At 40.3% G+C, this 16,636-nt stretch overlaps 1 long non-coding RNA gene across 3 annotated transcripts in view; it reads right to left on the bottom strand.

Annotated features, from left to right (window-relative positions):
* Positions 1-16,636, bottom strand: part of LOC137141902 (uncharacterized) — a 128,230-nt gene that overhangs the window by 27,827 nt on the left and 83,767 nt on the right. The window lies entirely within an intron of this gene.

The raw sequence follows: 16,636 nt of genomic DNA, 5'->3' as shown, positions 1-16,636 counted from the left end.
TGAGACTTGGGCTCTTAAGTTACTTAAGTGAATTTGAAATGTTTACCCTTAGACTTTAAACAAAGAGGATCCCTTCTCTTCCAGAATCTGCTTGAACAGAAATTAGGAATGGGCCTGATCTGTGGTATTTCCTGCAGACTGGTGACCAGGGCTAATAACACAGGCCCATATGGTCCAGTGACATGCATGCTGAAAAGTGTAAAAACTTATCAAAAACATTCCTTGAAATTCTGTACAAACCCGTAAATCTCCTCTCTTGTATGCTGTCATCTCAATTTCCAACACAAAAATGGTTCCACACAGAAGATCCTCAAAATAAATGCAAACTCTGAAAAAGTTGGGTTTGGTCTGAAGTAATGTGAGAGACGATGAAGCAAAGTCAAAGTCATATGTATGCCACCATGGCAAAATGCAGTAAGTTACTACAGAAAACTGAGAAAAATGAATACAGCTCTGAGCAATATTAAACTTGCTCTCAGTAAACACCCACTCCCGGGGTGGCAAACTATAAATGTGTAAGCAGAAAGTGATCATTTGCAAAGGGTTGGGATGTGTGGGCTTCATCTCAGGCTGCGAGGTACTTGGCAAAATGTGCTGTACATTTCTGTATTCTAAAGTATCTTATTACAATTTCTGCTCTACCAATTGTGCTGCAGGGCTTCACATCTCCCCCCTCCACCAGCGTATTGACAGGGATTTTTTGTTCTGAATTGGTTTTATCTTTTCAGTTAGAATTAATTCCTAGCCAGCTCACAGCCGATTACCACAGACTCTTTCTTTCTCATGGTAAGCCTAACCTTGCTCAGCTCAGTTTTAGAATACTTTTTGGAGGATATTAACATTTTCTGCACATTTTCACTATAAACAGCAGCATATGGCCATAGCTACTCAAAAAATGCCCAACAGGAATTATTTCTCTGTAACAGTGCTATGACTACAAGCTAACCCCATGAAAACAATGGTAACTCGATTGAGTGGGACTGCCTCTCAGATCCACACGCAGCAGGTCATATGGATAGGGGAGCACCACCCTCCTCTGCTTCACACCCCACAGAACATGCTTTGTGGGGTCAGGCAAGTATGCTGGGGAAGATGGCAGAAACTGTGTGGACTGGAAGACTGTACATTGCTTCTCCTGGAGCCATAGAGATTCTCAGAAATCGATAAGACAACCTGGAGCTTGATTGTTTTTTCTGTGAACGCATTTTTCCCCACCCACCCAACCCCAGAAGAAGATGGAACCATTGAGACTCTTGAGTCATGCTGCCAGGGTTGGGGGGGGATGAGCACTAGAGAACTGTAGAGGCATATGGCCACATGATGGCCCTCGCCTACTGAAGATTGTCCCAAGATCATCCCACACAGATCATTCCATAAAGGAGGAAACAACTCCCACCTGGGACAAAACACATAATCTCTTTCAAATATACTCAGAATGGTGCAGTTGTTCTCTACAGATATAAAAGAGGGATCTGGGTGGAGGTACATTTTCAAAGTGGAGTGTGTGGATTTAACTACATGACTTCCCATGACATTAAGAAGTAACTTGGATAGTATCCTCACATAATGCTATGAAAATTTACATGGTAGTGTAATAATTGTACCAATTTCATACACTACTCATTGAGCTAATGGTTTACTTTCTTGTAATTGTATCTCCAAAGCTGCATGGCTTTTTATAGCTACATAGTTAGAGTTATGTAATAAATTAGCAAGTTGTAGCCATCCTCTATGAGCCAGATCCTTAGCTGGTGTAAATCAGCATAGCTCCATATACCGCAACACTTACTGAAAGCAGCTGAGAATCTGGCCTAAGTGTTTAGTATTATAAATATAATAACACCACCACCTCCTAGCTCTTACACGGTGCTTTTCATCTTTCGATCTCAAAGGGCTTTTACAATGGAGATCACTATCATTATGCCTATTTCTACAGATGGGAAAACTGAGACTCTGGGAGGAAGAGACTTGCCCAAAGTCATCCAGCAGGTCAATGGGGAATTGAACCAATATAAGAATCTCTTAATTGCCAAAAGTACCGTACACATCACAGATCAGAAGGGCATGCTGCAGCAGTGCAAGTGCATGCAAAACACAGCAATTATAAATAATGTGGCACCAATGATAACAGTGCAGCTAACCAGGTATTTGCAATCTCTTTCTGACTTACAATTTTTACAAACGCTGGCAATTGTTACTCATCAACATCTAGTAGTAGGATACCCACATCATTAGACAGTTCCATGAAAAAGGCTTTGGAAACAAAAACAGAACGTAACAGTATCGAGCGTGGGTTGCGAGAACAATTTTTAAAACTGCTCGTAGAATTGCAGACATGTGTCCTTTTAGAATTTTAATTCTATGCAGATGTCACAGTACCTGCACAATCCCACGGAAAGCAACACCTGCTGATTACTATTTGCAACATATGAGCGTTCCAGAAGGCTCTCTCCAGACTGGGATCAAAACCATGCTAGTTCCAAGCATGTTCGGGCCTGGTTTTGAACAGGGAATGAGCATTGTTTCTGTGACCAGTGGGAACAATTAATTTTTCCTGGGAGCTGTGCTAACTCTTGCATGCAATCTATAACATGGTACTATATTCCCGGTTCTACCAGTACATACACAAATTATCCAGCCATGCTAGTCAGGGGAACTGAGCTGGATACTAGAAAGACAGATCGGCAGTACAAGCCAGTGGGTTCATCTCAGAGTTTGTTCCCATTGTGTTGTGTCAGCAGTTGTACCCCACAATACTGTTCTAGTATAATATTTGGTTAACCCACCCCCCCTTCTCTTTTTTTTTTTTTAAAGGGGGAGATATAGGGATCTTTTTGAGTTAAATCCAGTCCCTGGAATGTATTGAACAAATATTTTACAAAAAGGAAAAAAGTTTCCTTTAAAGTAATGTTACTGTTGAATGATTTGTACCGGTCATAGCTAAATGATGGAACAACCTTAAAGGAGGGCTATATTTTACAAAGGATTCTAACCATTGGAGGAATTAAACTCTATCATATGCAGAAACAGGAAAATGAGTATTATTATTTTGCCTATTAGATTAATGAATTGTTAATAAAATAAATACATCAGTTTACATCAGTGCCATTTCCTGACAAAGAAGCAGGCATGTTTGAGAAATCCATACTTCATAAGGCAATGCATTTATGAGGTTTCTTTTGTATCACAAAGTCTGGGTTCGTCAATGAAGCTTTCAAACTATCTGACTTGAAAATTAGCATTTGGCAAGGTCCACTGACATCTGTTTGCCGCAACTTTATTTAGCCCCCTTCTTCATTCCCTGGAGGTATCACATACAAGCTGCTCTGCAGTACCACACGAGAGCAACTGCAGACGGACGGGAATGTAGCCGGACATGTCAAGTGTTTAAAATAGGAAACACAGGCTCTGTACTGGGGGCTAACATAACAGGTGTCTATATATTGGGAGCGTATATTAATAAGGCTTCTGTTACACATGTACTAGACTGCCGTCAGTCTTTTCAGAAGTAGATGGGTATTTTGGTGAAAGTCAGACACAGTAACCTCACAGTAACCTCTAGTCTGGCTCACAGCCACTAGGGAGGATTCTGAAGGACTGTCCCTTATTGCTGCATTGATTATATTTCTTCCCATAATACTTCCAGTGTTTTTGCTCAGTAAACCTTACTGACAATTGAGTCTAGAATAAAGGGTGGGGGAGGGGGGGATAAAAGCTGATCTCCTTGTGAAAATGGGCCATAACATTAACAAGGTTCTCAACATCAAACAATTCTTTCTGCTCTACTATGGCCAGAAAATGAGAGCCTGTAAAATACATTGGGGAAAAAAATACTAAAAACCCACAATCCTAAACCAAAGGAAAAATAGCCAAAAAAATCCAGAATCAATACAATGTTGAAGTTGAACATTTAAACGCACAAAAGCCAGGAAATATGGAAGTCAATATCCTTGGAGCAATATTAACTCAGCCATACGCTGCATGTGTAATATTTTCACATTCTGTTTTTGTTGATAGACGTATATTTTAATACTTATTTTCACATGCTATTTGTGTTCATTAAAATATATTTAATACTTTTTATACCATACTCTGACTTTATGGTGCTGCGGGAACCTTAATATTTTAATTTCCTGACTTTTATGTGTTGCAGTACCCAACCTTAACGTTGCTCCAACATTTCTTTGGGGATTTATAAAACAAACAAATAATTTTAAAAAAAAATCAACATCCACTCAAGTAAAGTGGGGATGGGAACCCATGATGTTGCTAGAGCAGTGGTGGTGGCGTTTGTTCTGCTGAAGATACAATCCCAATCCTAATCAGGGTGTTTACAAAAATCCAAAATGCAGTTGCTATAAATGGTTTTGAAAAGCCTTAACTGCAAATATGCCAGATGGAAGAATCAGTCAACTTGTTAATGCTAAAGTATAGTTAGCTTGTCACAAGGAGGAGACATTTGAATGTACAACTGTTTGATTACATTTCCAAATTAATTTTCATATAGATTGGAGTATGGCAACCCACAAAGCACTGTTCTCTTTAGAAATATCATATGCAATGTGAATTTGCAGGCACCAGGATTCAGCAGAAAGATCCATTACTTTTCTATTTTGCATTTTTTTACAACAGGCTAATATAAGTCTTCCACAGCTGGCTGACATTTTCTTCTATATGCAACAGGTTGGACTAGTGCAAAACCTGGGACTTGCATGGCTCAGCCGTGGCCCTTGATAATTTTTGCTGGACAGAGCTCCTAATTAGTGAAAAGAAAAAATAATATCTGGAAAGAAAGGTGAAAAGTTGAGAGTTCTCAAACTAATAAACGATAAGAGGGAAACACGTAGCTTGAGTTAAATTATTGTCTATCCATCAAAAAACTGTGAGTAGCTCATAAGTGCTCTCTGTTACAAAACTCACCTGTCTGTTCATTCCTAGGACTAATGCAAATGCAACCATTAGTGAGAGTTAAAGGAAAGAGACTCAATAGACCGTCATGACTACAACTAGTTGCACTGGAGAGGAAGGGTGCAGTAAGTAAACTATAAATTACATTTTATTTGTAGTGAGATGGAAACAAACAAACAAGGGGCATATTGTACTAATGGAAGTACAACTAGTTAGTTTTTATTATCTTCTCTAATAAAATAGAGGCTTACAGTATAACATCTTTTCAATATGTAATGCATCTCAACATGTATCAGTATACTGTGTAGATTGCTGACAATTCATCAGCCTCATAACTGTATCTGGATACGAAGACAGCATTTTAATAATCTATTAAAATGTTACATGGGTTTGCATATTTGGGACCTATGGAGGTAGGGGAGGCAACTAGCACCAAAAATATCAAATACTTTTTGTTGAATGGTTATATATATTTGACATTAGCTATGAGACAGTGGCAAGACCTCTAAAGTTGATGTTTATCTTGGGTTTCACATCACTCAAAATATTTTAAATTCATGCCTTGGGTCACATTGATGCCAAGACAGGAATAATCAGAAACACCTCACCCCCATGCAATATAAAAGGTTATCAACACACAAAATCTAACACAGATGATGCTCCTAAATGTTATGAAGACTTATTTCAGGTACTATAGGCTTCTAATTTGTTTCAAAAACTGATTTGATTATTTCTGACACTTGATGTTAAGTATGAGAAAGGAATGAAAGATGGCTATTCACTTGGCCTAAGCTTACATTCCTGCACATTATTGATCAACAGAAGCTGGTTGAGTTTCTAAATACTGTACAAATAAAAGCAAAAGAGGGTGCTGCAAGCCAAACTGCTTGCGTCTTCATCCAGAGTAGAACATGTTTACTGACAAGTCCTAAAAAGTCAGGATAAAATAAAACTGAGCATTTTCAATGAAGAAAATAAACACACAGGACTACATTTTTCTCTACATGAATTATCTAAAGGTTTTGCGTGTGCTCTGAGACCTTTGAATAACTGGGGTTGCAATGTAGCTTTAGAAATATACCATACTTAAAAAGAACAACATTATAAAAATAGCACCTCTGAACATTTCAAGGGTAACGTAACCTACTGTGTGCCATAGCCCTAGTACCCCCAGCACCATCCTTTCAGAGAAGCCTCAGACAGGCAGGCTGGATATTTGGAGTCCTGCACACTAATTGACTGTCCACTGCCACTGATGCATGCAACTCATGGAACTTGTCTGACTAATTCCAAAACACATACTAAAACACACCTCATGAAGAGCCGGGCAGGTTCTCTTCTAACACAGACATGTGGGTCTGATGAACTATAAAGATACACTGGTGGCAATGACTCTGCAGTGAAATGCAAATGAATTACAAGCATCAAAATCTCTGAAAAGTTTCTGAAAACCTGCACACACACATATCTGAGAATGAAACTTTCTTTCAGAGATAGTGTCAGTAAAAACTTGCAGGGAAACTAGATGACAGTTTTACAGATTTCTCCCCTGCCCTCCAGTATGGAAAATTTACAGGCCTTTCCCTCACTCTGGGCAGAACATTGATCCAGATTCTCATCTTAGAATTATTGGGCAGATAGGATAGACAGGCATTTCTTAGATCTGGTGATGGAACAACTAGCTTGTCTGATTTGGAAAGCTTTCAGACATGATTGGTTTTGTAAATTTGACTCAAGTGCTACTGGGTTCATGTTCTGCACAGTAGACAACTATGGAAGATGTAGCTGAAAAACAAATGTGCAGACACTGTGAAACAGGATCTGGGTGAAGTGAGTGAGAAAAATCTGAATGAAAAAAATACATATTATTGTTACTATAAAAATATTTACAGTTTCTTTGCATGTAATTAACTTACCACAGTATTCATGAAATCCCCATACCTGATGTAGGGAATAGACTGTAATCCCTATGCTGAGTGTCAGGAAATAGTACATTGGCAATGTTAAGTAGACAAATGAGAGAAGTGTAAAGATTTTAAAGATTACCACATCTGAACTGTGTGTGTTTTTATTTATTTGTATAGCCCCTATCAGGATTGGCCACTTTTGTGATATGCACTGTACAAAGGCACAGAAAGACATGGGTCCCTGATGTGAAGATCTCTCAATCTAATTTGAGATAAAATGTGCCAAAGCCCCAGTCCTGCAAATGGCAACGTACACGGGTAATTTTACCTCTATGTGCATTACACTGAAATCAAGAGGACAACCTGTGTTAGTAAAGTCAAGCAGAGGTGTAAGTGAACAGTACGCATAACAAACGTAAAGAAAAACGGGGAAGGGAGAATGAGGCAGAGAGAAGATCTCACAGATACAAACATACATTATTGCATAACTTGCGGGGTCTAAATAATTGGAAAGTTCTTTTTCCTTTTATAAAGATGGCTGACTGTTCCTCAACACAGACATCACTGGCAGGCTGATTTCTTGTAGACAACAGAGGAGAAGTGGTTCTTGAGGAGGGGTTTGAAGAAGAAGAAGAAAGTAATGCATTTATGGATTCGTTCAGGGGGCACATACAGTTTACATTTGGAATCTCCTTGTACCAACCTAGCTTTTATGGGTACTTCTGTTCATAACACATCAACCATTTTTCCCTTTTACTACAAAACCTTTTTTTTTTTACTGAAGAATCCTTTGGGGAAAAATGTTTTTAAAGTTACAGAATATTAAAATTCACCTCCTAGAGCTAATTTTTCAAACACAAAAAAATCATTTGAAAGGTTTGCCCATCCCTAGTTAGGACAGAGTGTCCATCCCCTCCCCTGGATAGATGCAACAGACATTGTACAGGTATTGTACTCTGTCCATCCCCTCCCCTGGATAGATGCAACAGACATTGTACAGGTAATATATTTAGTCTTAGCCAAAATAAGTGGCAGAAATAAGAGTTTAGTTTTGGCTACAAATCACAAACTTTTCGGTATAGCATCAGCAGCATGCTAGACACTTAACAGACATGTAATACAAAGTGGGGTATGGTATTTGTCCTGAAGAGTTTACAGTCTAAAGCTCCATGCCTGCAAGGAGCTCTGTGTGGGTGCATCTCTTCAACGGAACTCTGTGCAGATACAGAGGTCTGCTCATGTGGAACTCTTTGGATGGTCAGTACCTAAACAGACAATGAAAAGATGAAGGATGGTCCTACAGTAACTCAGGGTGGTTACTAGCAACCTGTCACTGTCTCTTCTTAATTGTCATCCACATCTCTTTTTAATTTACCTAGTGTGGCAGAGTAAATTTGTGAATAGGGTTGCCAAAGTGAAAGCTCATCTTTGATAAAATGAGTGTGGAAGTGACAATAAAGGTAATATTTAAAGAAATGCTATTTAATGATAGTTGGTTGTTCTTCGGTGCTACTTGAGATGCTTGGCATTTAAATGTGATTCTAACCAGCCTTTGATGTCAACACTTCATTAAAACAAATGGGAGCTGTAGATCACAGCTTTAGTCATAATGATTTGCACTGTTGTAGCATCTTCTGTTGAGGATCTCAAAGTAATTTATAAATTCTGATAGGCAAATAGTATTCCTCATTTGACAGATGGGGAATTGAGGCATTCTGTGATTCCGTGTGGCCTTGGGCAAATCACTTAAAATTTGGGGGAGAGCCAGGAACTGAATCTGGATCCCTTTAATTCCTGGTTCTTATCTGTCTGAAGAATTTTCTGAAAGGGTATGGTTGCTGACTTGGCAGCCGTTGTCTTTTCAATGGGAATAGCTATGTATAATATTCCATTTAATTAGTTCTTGTTTTAAATGAAAGCTTGGTATTTGTAAGGAAAAAACCTGCACATACTTTATTTCCAGGGAAACCTTAAAATGACAAAGTTGCAATTTTTCTGCCTCTCACTCAGGAAACTACTGGCCTTCTTCACAGGGCAATTTGCCTCAGTTGGTGAATTTACTCCATATTACATAATTCCTAACCTTACTTGTAGCTCTAAGTCTTTATTGTGTGTATGTGAGCGAGCGAGAAAGAGAAAGGAAAAGAGTGATCCCCGAAGAACTCGTCTACTGTGCTTTATTTTATTACTGTACACACAATGTTCTGAGGTGTTTGGCACATTGACTGACTCCACTTTAAAAACAGACATACTGTGCTGATACTGGGAGTAACTGACTACTATTATTAAGGTATGGCAGAATTTTAAAAAGCTTCGTATCTGCATCCTACTGTGTATATAAAGCACCCCTCATCACCACCCCCTTATCCACGTACACACAAAAAGAGCTTTTTATAAGTTTATAAAGGAAACAAATAAATGCCATTAAACTGCTTTCTCACTGGTCCCCACACACACTAAATGACATGTCTATAAGATAATTGTAATGATTTCTTACAATCCCTTTTAGTGTCTATTGTGCGTTTTTAGAGCATGACTTAAAAAGACAAATGCTTGCAGCAAATTCAAACTGCACTAATTTTTGTGAACATTATTTATAGAATCCCATAAATATTACACAGACCTTCCTGGCTGTTGCTCTATGAAAGAAGCTTAATTACAGCTATTTTGGGGATTCAGATTTTTAAAAGAAAAATCTGACATTCTGTAGCTTAAATCCTGGATATTAAAGAAGCTGTGAATCAGATTCAGAATGAATGACATAGTTCGGTGGCCTCCTGCAAAGTAAGCAGGTTCTGATTCAGAGCTGGGTTAGAGACTCCAGCTCCGGGAGACTCTGCCAGCAGCACATCTGTGCCAACAGAAAAGAACAGTTAATGGCGTGGACCCAAGGTCAGCTCCTCGAGTTCGGGAGCTGGTCTTCGTCCAGATACTGTAAAGTCGCTTGTTTAAATGCAGCCAGTCGGCAACAATGCAGCATCTAAATAAAACATGCAGATTTTGTATTCCTATTGACATCTCCTCCTGCCAGGCTGTTTATTTTCTATTTCTCACAGTCTTCATTATCCACCAACCAGCTACAAAATGGCGGTGAGAGCGAGGCAGACATTTTGTAACTGTCTCATTAAAAGGTAAACAGAACAACCGAAGTGCATGGAAAGAAAACAACCAATCTGAGAAGCCAAACAGAGACGACAACAGGGAAGATTAAGACTTTGAAAAAAGTTCTTTATGTTGTTGTGTGGTAAATTTAAAACAAAACTTAAGTAAAGAAACCAAAACAACTATCCCCTTCCTACCCTCATCAAAACACCTTCCCGCCCCATCCCCCAGGTACAGAACAGTCTGGGTTCTCCTCCTTACACGTTTTTGTTATGAGTTCAATTCTCTACCTATCTTAGCGTGGTCCAGCCCCAAACCTAGTGTGTTCCATATGGCTTCTGGACCACCCATTGACAGTGACTCAGTCACTATAATCTTAACCACATTCTTCCCTTGCAAGTCCAGACTAATGTTTTCTATTACACCTCAAGGAACTTTATGTTTTTCAGCACAGATTTTAAAGCACTTTCACTAAAACCAGCAATGAATTTTTAAACAATGGAACCCATCTCAGTGCATGCAGGTACCTTTTAATCTGAACGAAACTATCTAATAGATAATGAGCCTGCACAACAAAAACACTGACCAAACTAATATCTTAGCTCCTTAAAGCATAAAATCTACAAGCCAGGGAACACTTTCATTGTCTGGAATTATGTAACTACCAGATTTTTACTAGAGTTAATATGTACAACCATTGATGAATCCAAAAGAGCAAATATGCTAATCTTTAGGAAACCTAGGAAAGCACATGCTACTTATTAAAGATTTATGTACCTGCCAAATTTCAGGTTTAAAGCTTCACTCATTTTTGCATCATTCCCTCAGGAAAAAAAGTGCACATTTTTTTTAAACGAAGAAAACTGCTTTTGTCACTCTTCTATAAATCGCAAAAGGCTAAAGGGATTTTACTCAGATCCAGTTAACTATACAGGATGAACAACGTGACTGGGTTAATGTTATTTCAAAAAGTGTACTTTAATATTTAAAAAACAGTAACACCATACACTGTGCGGAAAAGACCTCTTGGAGCTTCTATTTGCTAATGCTTTACAATTTCATACGTATTGAATAGTTAAGGAGTGACTCACAGTGAGTGTAGAGGTATCGATATCACAGGTGACTGGGCCTACGCAACAGAGTTTTGCTCTCGTTCCCCTCCCCTCTGCAAACTTGAACAAGGCACACTCAAATCTGGTGAGGTGAGCAGGGGTTCAGCAGACAGGAGACTGAACTCCAAGGAGCCCATGCCCAAAACATGGACAGGCAGAGAGAACTAGCTACACGGGGAAGTGGCTGGTCCAAAAGAACCAAAATTGGATACCCTAGCCCTGGAACACAGGTGTCAGGGAAAGGGGCAGCTATTTAAAAAGAGTGGCCAGCAGAGCAAAGTTTGAGACCATGTCCCCAAAGATGGTAAGTGGAAGGAGAAGTCTGATCAATTATGTGGCTGGCTGAGCAGAAAAAACCCAACTCTGGGACCATAACCACAGAACGAGGGAAGGAAGAGACATTTGGATTCTGAGAGGTTAGTTTGCTCGCATACAGCACGGATACATCTACCAATAATATGGCATGGGCCCGTACATTTACATGTAAAAAACTTCTAGGTTGCATATTGAAACTTTCCTACTAGGTTCAGGAGATATAGGAGGTAGAAGAGATTTCAATGAGCCAGACTGCAGCCAGCTCCGTGCTGGTGCACAAAGCGAGAAGAAGGGAAGTGCTATCACAGTCCAAACTACTCGTGGAGACAGGCTTATCAAGCATGAGCATATGTTGCACCTTGTTAATGTGTGGAAGAGTTCCCACTCCAGACTGTGCTCCCCTAGAGCCCCTGGAGGAATGCTTCTGAAGAGTCCAGCTGCTTTGCAACCCCTAACCACTCCACCACAGCCTGTGGCTTAAAATACAATATAGCCCTCTGTGTTTTTCCCTAAGACATTTCTTTTGCAATGTTCCGTTTCTCTCTCCAGTGGTGCTAGCAATCTGTAAGAATGCTATGACAACAGGTGGGACGACTCTTTCAGAACTTGAACAGTGCTGCCAAGATCAGGATGCCTGCCAAGCTTAATACACATACTGTACCTTTGAATGTATTGAACCATCTCTAAAACCACCGATTTAAACATTATGTTAATTTCAGCTGTGCTTTGCTTTTGCTACAAACATCACAAATTCGGGAAAGCTGGCTGGTTCAGAGTTTTGTTAAAAACCTGAAACCGGACCAAAGTTCGTGAACAAGTTCACTAAGGACCATGACCTTTTTGAGTGAAGCGAGCCCTAATTTGACTGGGGGAGAGAGGACTCTGAGTATACTTACGGTTTCACACTGAAAGTGTGGGAAACTCGTGATTTCACATGATTTCCTTGTAAAGCCTGATGACGTTCAATGGTTTCTTACAAAGAATTGTTAGGTGCTTTGAATTTGGAACTCAAGCAAAATTCAGCAGCTGCAAGCTCACATAGAACAAAAACAGAGGGAAAAAGTTTGTACAAGCTCCCGAGAACTGAATCCATTGCGTTTCACCCGTTGACCTTTTAAAAAACATAAATCTAAATACCCTACCTCTCAAATTTGTTTTAAATCTAAGACAATGATGGAATATGTAGGTGGCACAGTTTATTTACCCTTTTGACTTAGATACTCAGAGCTAGATTGAGCAGCCCTCACTCATGTTGGTGAACACTTCCTCACTCCTTGTCTGAGCGCTTATCTATATTAGTAAGAATTGCACAATGTTGCCCTCAGAGGCAAAGCCAGCTCACAGGCCCACCTTTCCCAATTTTTTGGGCTCTGTAATTGTCAGAGGCAATCTCAACCTTTATTTTGTTTAAAAAGTCAGTCTCTAGCTCTTTAAAATGTGGCGTTAGCATTAGAAATAAAACACAAATTAAAGCTTGTTACTGTATTTTTCTTAAAACTGCATGTTATTCAGTCTCTACAGCAGCTGCCCAGAGCTGGCTTTCGAGGCCCATTCATGACACCAAGCCAGGGTTTCTTCAGTGTTTTTGTGAGGAGGATACATCGTCAGTTCACAACTGTGTGTGTGAGGGAGGCTTGAGGAGGCTACCTGAGCTGTTTCCTTCTTGTCACTGCCAGCCACTCTGCTGCCCAGGTAAGTCTTCTGGTCATAAAAAGGGGCAGTTTATAAGCATGAGAGGGAGAGTGGTTTAGAATGTAAAAGACTAAGCATTTTTATGGTTGCATGGTAATCTGACACTCTTCTTCTGTAGTTGGGTCAAGTTATTTAACATGTCTGCTTTGCTTTCCCCCACTTTAAAATGGGTATAATAATATTCTGTCTTATAAAGGGTTTAGAACAATTAATTACTTAATATTTGAGAAAAGGGATGTTCAAGTACTATTAATATTAGAGAAGGGGGGGACCTTGGATGAGCATGGAACATGGGTGGGAGGAAGGGGGGAGGAGTGGGGAAAATGAAGAGTACAGGGAGAGAAGAAAAGGATTAAGAATGGCAAAAACAACATGGGAGAAGACAAATAACAGGACAATGTAAATATGAAAGGAAACAGAGATGCTGAGAGAAACAAGAGAATAAAGAACAGAAAAGATCAGAGAAGAGAGAAAATGGTTTGAAGATGAACTTGGAAGATCAGAAAATGGGGACAAAAATGGATAAATAAGCAAGAAAAGACAAATTATATGTTAATTTTAGTTTACTAAACTTCTCTGGCAAACAGTCTGTACGTTAAAGGCTACGTCTTCACTGATGGCAGCAAATTCACGGTCAGTGAAGACCTGCTCAGTCGATCCAGAAATCGACGTATTAAGACCACCTTCTCAAGTGGCGTGGCGCTGCGTTGACAGGAACGCGGTTCCCGGCAGTGCAGTGCAGTGCAGTGAAGACGGCACGCAGAACAGAAGCACAGAAGTTGACGGGAGTTACGCAAGTTTTTTGTGTAGCTTGCGTAACTCCGGTCGACTGCCGCCGAATCTCGGAGGTAAGTGTAGACAAGCCCTATGTGTGGTAGAATGGGAAGGGAGCACTATTTTGAGCACTGATGGATTCTATTGTGAAATCACTGGAAGAAAAGTGAAAATAAGCTGCATTTTGCTAGCATGCTTATAGCCACTGGACTTCCACTTTTCCAGAGCGTTGTCCCTAAATATTTGGAAATGCTGGCAGTTATATCCAGCTCCCAGCACAGAGAACTGGCCTCCAACTGTCAGGCAGTCCAGGAGACATCCTGAACAATCACCCAATTAATATAAAAGAGCCTTAAGTCTAGCAGTGGAGTCTGAAGAATCAGCTCACTGACCCTTCCCAGAATTCTGAGGCCAGTTGTGTGCCTAACGCTGCAACCATTGCATACCGGATTTGACCAAGTTTGGGGAAAGAGGAGTGAAAAATGTCTTGCAAGTCCACCTCAAAATATTAAGGACAGCTTTGTTACTGCTTATTTCTGTACCCAACCTCAGCAGAATTAAGGTTCTTTGAGCCAGGATGCTATTTGCTAGTGAAAGAAATGGCCGCACATATGCCCAGAAATTCAGATGCTACTATTGGGAATACAGAATTGCTGTGGTTTCAGTGGTGACTTGGGATGCATGGACTGGGATGAAATTAGGCTTGTAAACACTGTCTGGAATAAAAAGGACAACACTGCCACCTCAAAGTGTTTCTTAGTTATTTTAAAAGTACTAGAGTTACCATAACAACCTAATGTATCTTTTTATATAAATTCCTTTTCTCTCATCATTTATGTAAGCACAGTTGCCTTGACAACTAAAAGAATTGTTTTAATAAAGCAAGACCTTTTTTTTAAACTGCATGTTCCTGTTAGATTTCACTGAGAGAAGGATCATCTCAATCCTCTCTACTCCCCAAGACACTCAACAATGGAACAGAAGAATTCCCCCACAATAAAATGCCTTTCACAGAATAGGTGATCAAAATCTAAAACAATGTGCAACTGCATGCCCGTTAGTCATATGTATACTGTACAGGGGATGTTACTAAATACTCAGTACATGCAACTCCATATTGACTGTGCACAGCTATTACCTGAGGATGGGAATCTACCATGAGTATCTGGGGTACTGAATGCTGAGTTTTCAATGGTGCCAACTCTATACTGAAAAAACTGCATTAATGTGTGACCATTTCTTTGTCAGCAGCCTCTACCCCGACTTCTAGGAAAAGGAAGAATAGGAGAGACAAGGTGTATTTGGGGCTTTAACCAGTTCTAACTGGGGCTTTAACCCAGTGGGTACGTAAGGTGCCACAAATAACAAAATGCTGCCCATGATTTTGAAATATATAAACACCTTCGCCCCCCCAGCTGCATTATATATCTTCTCTTCAGAGGGGTGAATTTCACCTGTAGAGAGTAACACCAATCTCTTATTTTATTTGACATCTTTCGTCCTTTGCACTCTAAATGTAGGGCCAGATTGTATTCTGTCCTACTGCATGTTGAGGGGAGATATCTGGCTGATCTGGGGTAGACAGAATAGAGAAGAGAAGTGTAAAAGCTTTAAATAAAATATATATTTATGTATAATGTGTATATTTCACACGTCTTCCCTCTGTGCTACCCGCCCCAGATCAGCCAAATGTCTCCTTCTCTGTAAGGCTGCATGGAGTGCAATCTAGCCCTGAATTTAGAGTGTGAAGGGAGAAAAATTTCAAATAAAATAAGATACAGGTGTGGACAGGTGTTTCTCTCTGTAGGTGAAATTCTCCCCCTTGCAGAAGATCCCAGAAGGCCTATGTTCCAATCAAGTCCTATTTTGAGGGCTTATTTCGGATGTAACTGGGTCTTAAGTGCAGCAAAGGCCTTGTGCTGGGCCTCTCACAGAGATGAATTTTATATGAAATGGTACAGTCTAGGGATCTGAGCAATCCCTATTGCCAATCTCTGCTGTGACACTGATTCCTTTTTGTATCCTTTGGCAAATCACTTATACTCTTTGTCTCTATTTCTTAATCTGTAAAATGAGTGATGTTTCCTGCAGTACATTATATGGATGTTCAGATAACAAATTCATAAATGTTAAGGAGGATCTCACGCAGTGCTGTTGTAGCTGTTTTGATCCCAGGATATTAGCGAGCCAAGGTGAGTGAGGTGATACCTTTTATTGGACCAACTTCTGTTGGTGAGAGAGACAAGCTTCGGGCTTAAACAGCACTCCTCAAATCACTCTGTGCAGCTCAAGTGCCGCTCCTACTCTAGCTATAGCACCACACTGCCAAACAACACTGGATCTACACAGGGTACGTCTGCACTGGAGCTGGAGGGTGTATTTCCAGTAAACAACCACACAAGCGCTGATCAAGCCAGCACACTACAGATAGAACTGTAGCCAGAGCGGCACAGGGGGCTAGCCGCCCCAAGTACAATCCCACCCGAGACTGTAGGTGCACTGGGGTGACTCGCCCCTGCTGACGCTAGTGCTGCTGTGACTACACTTCTATTTTTAGGGCACAGAGCTAGAGTTGGAATGCCGACTCGCGCAGGCAGTCACGTCTCCCAGCTCCAGTGTAGACCCACGACAGAGTATGTCTGGATTTGCAGCTGATGAATTGTGCCTCAAACAAACTTGAGCCTATAGTCTGTAGCTGCATCTCCACTGCATTTCTAGCTTGAGCATCAGCAGCATTTGAGTTTCAACCTGTACACACACACACACACACACACACACACACACACACACACACACACACACACACACACACACACACACACACAC

The sequence above is a fragment of the Emydura macquarii genome, unplaced genomic scaffold (assembly GCF_026122565.2).
Source record: "Emydura macquarii macquarii isolate MOO-44397 ecotype Brisbane River unplaced genomic scaffold, CSIRO-AGI_Emac_v2 contig_3122, whole genome shotgun sequence".
NCBI classification, from domain to species: Eukaryota; Metazoa; Chordata; order Testudines; family Chelidae; genus Emydura; species Emydura macquarii.
The sequence above is the reverse complement of the archived record's forward strand: the minus strand, read 5'-3'. Positions and strand labels throughout refer to the sequence as shown.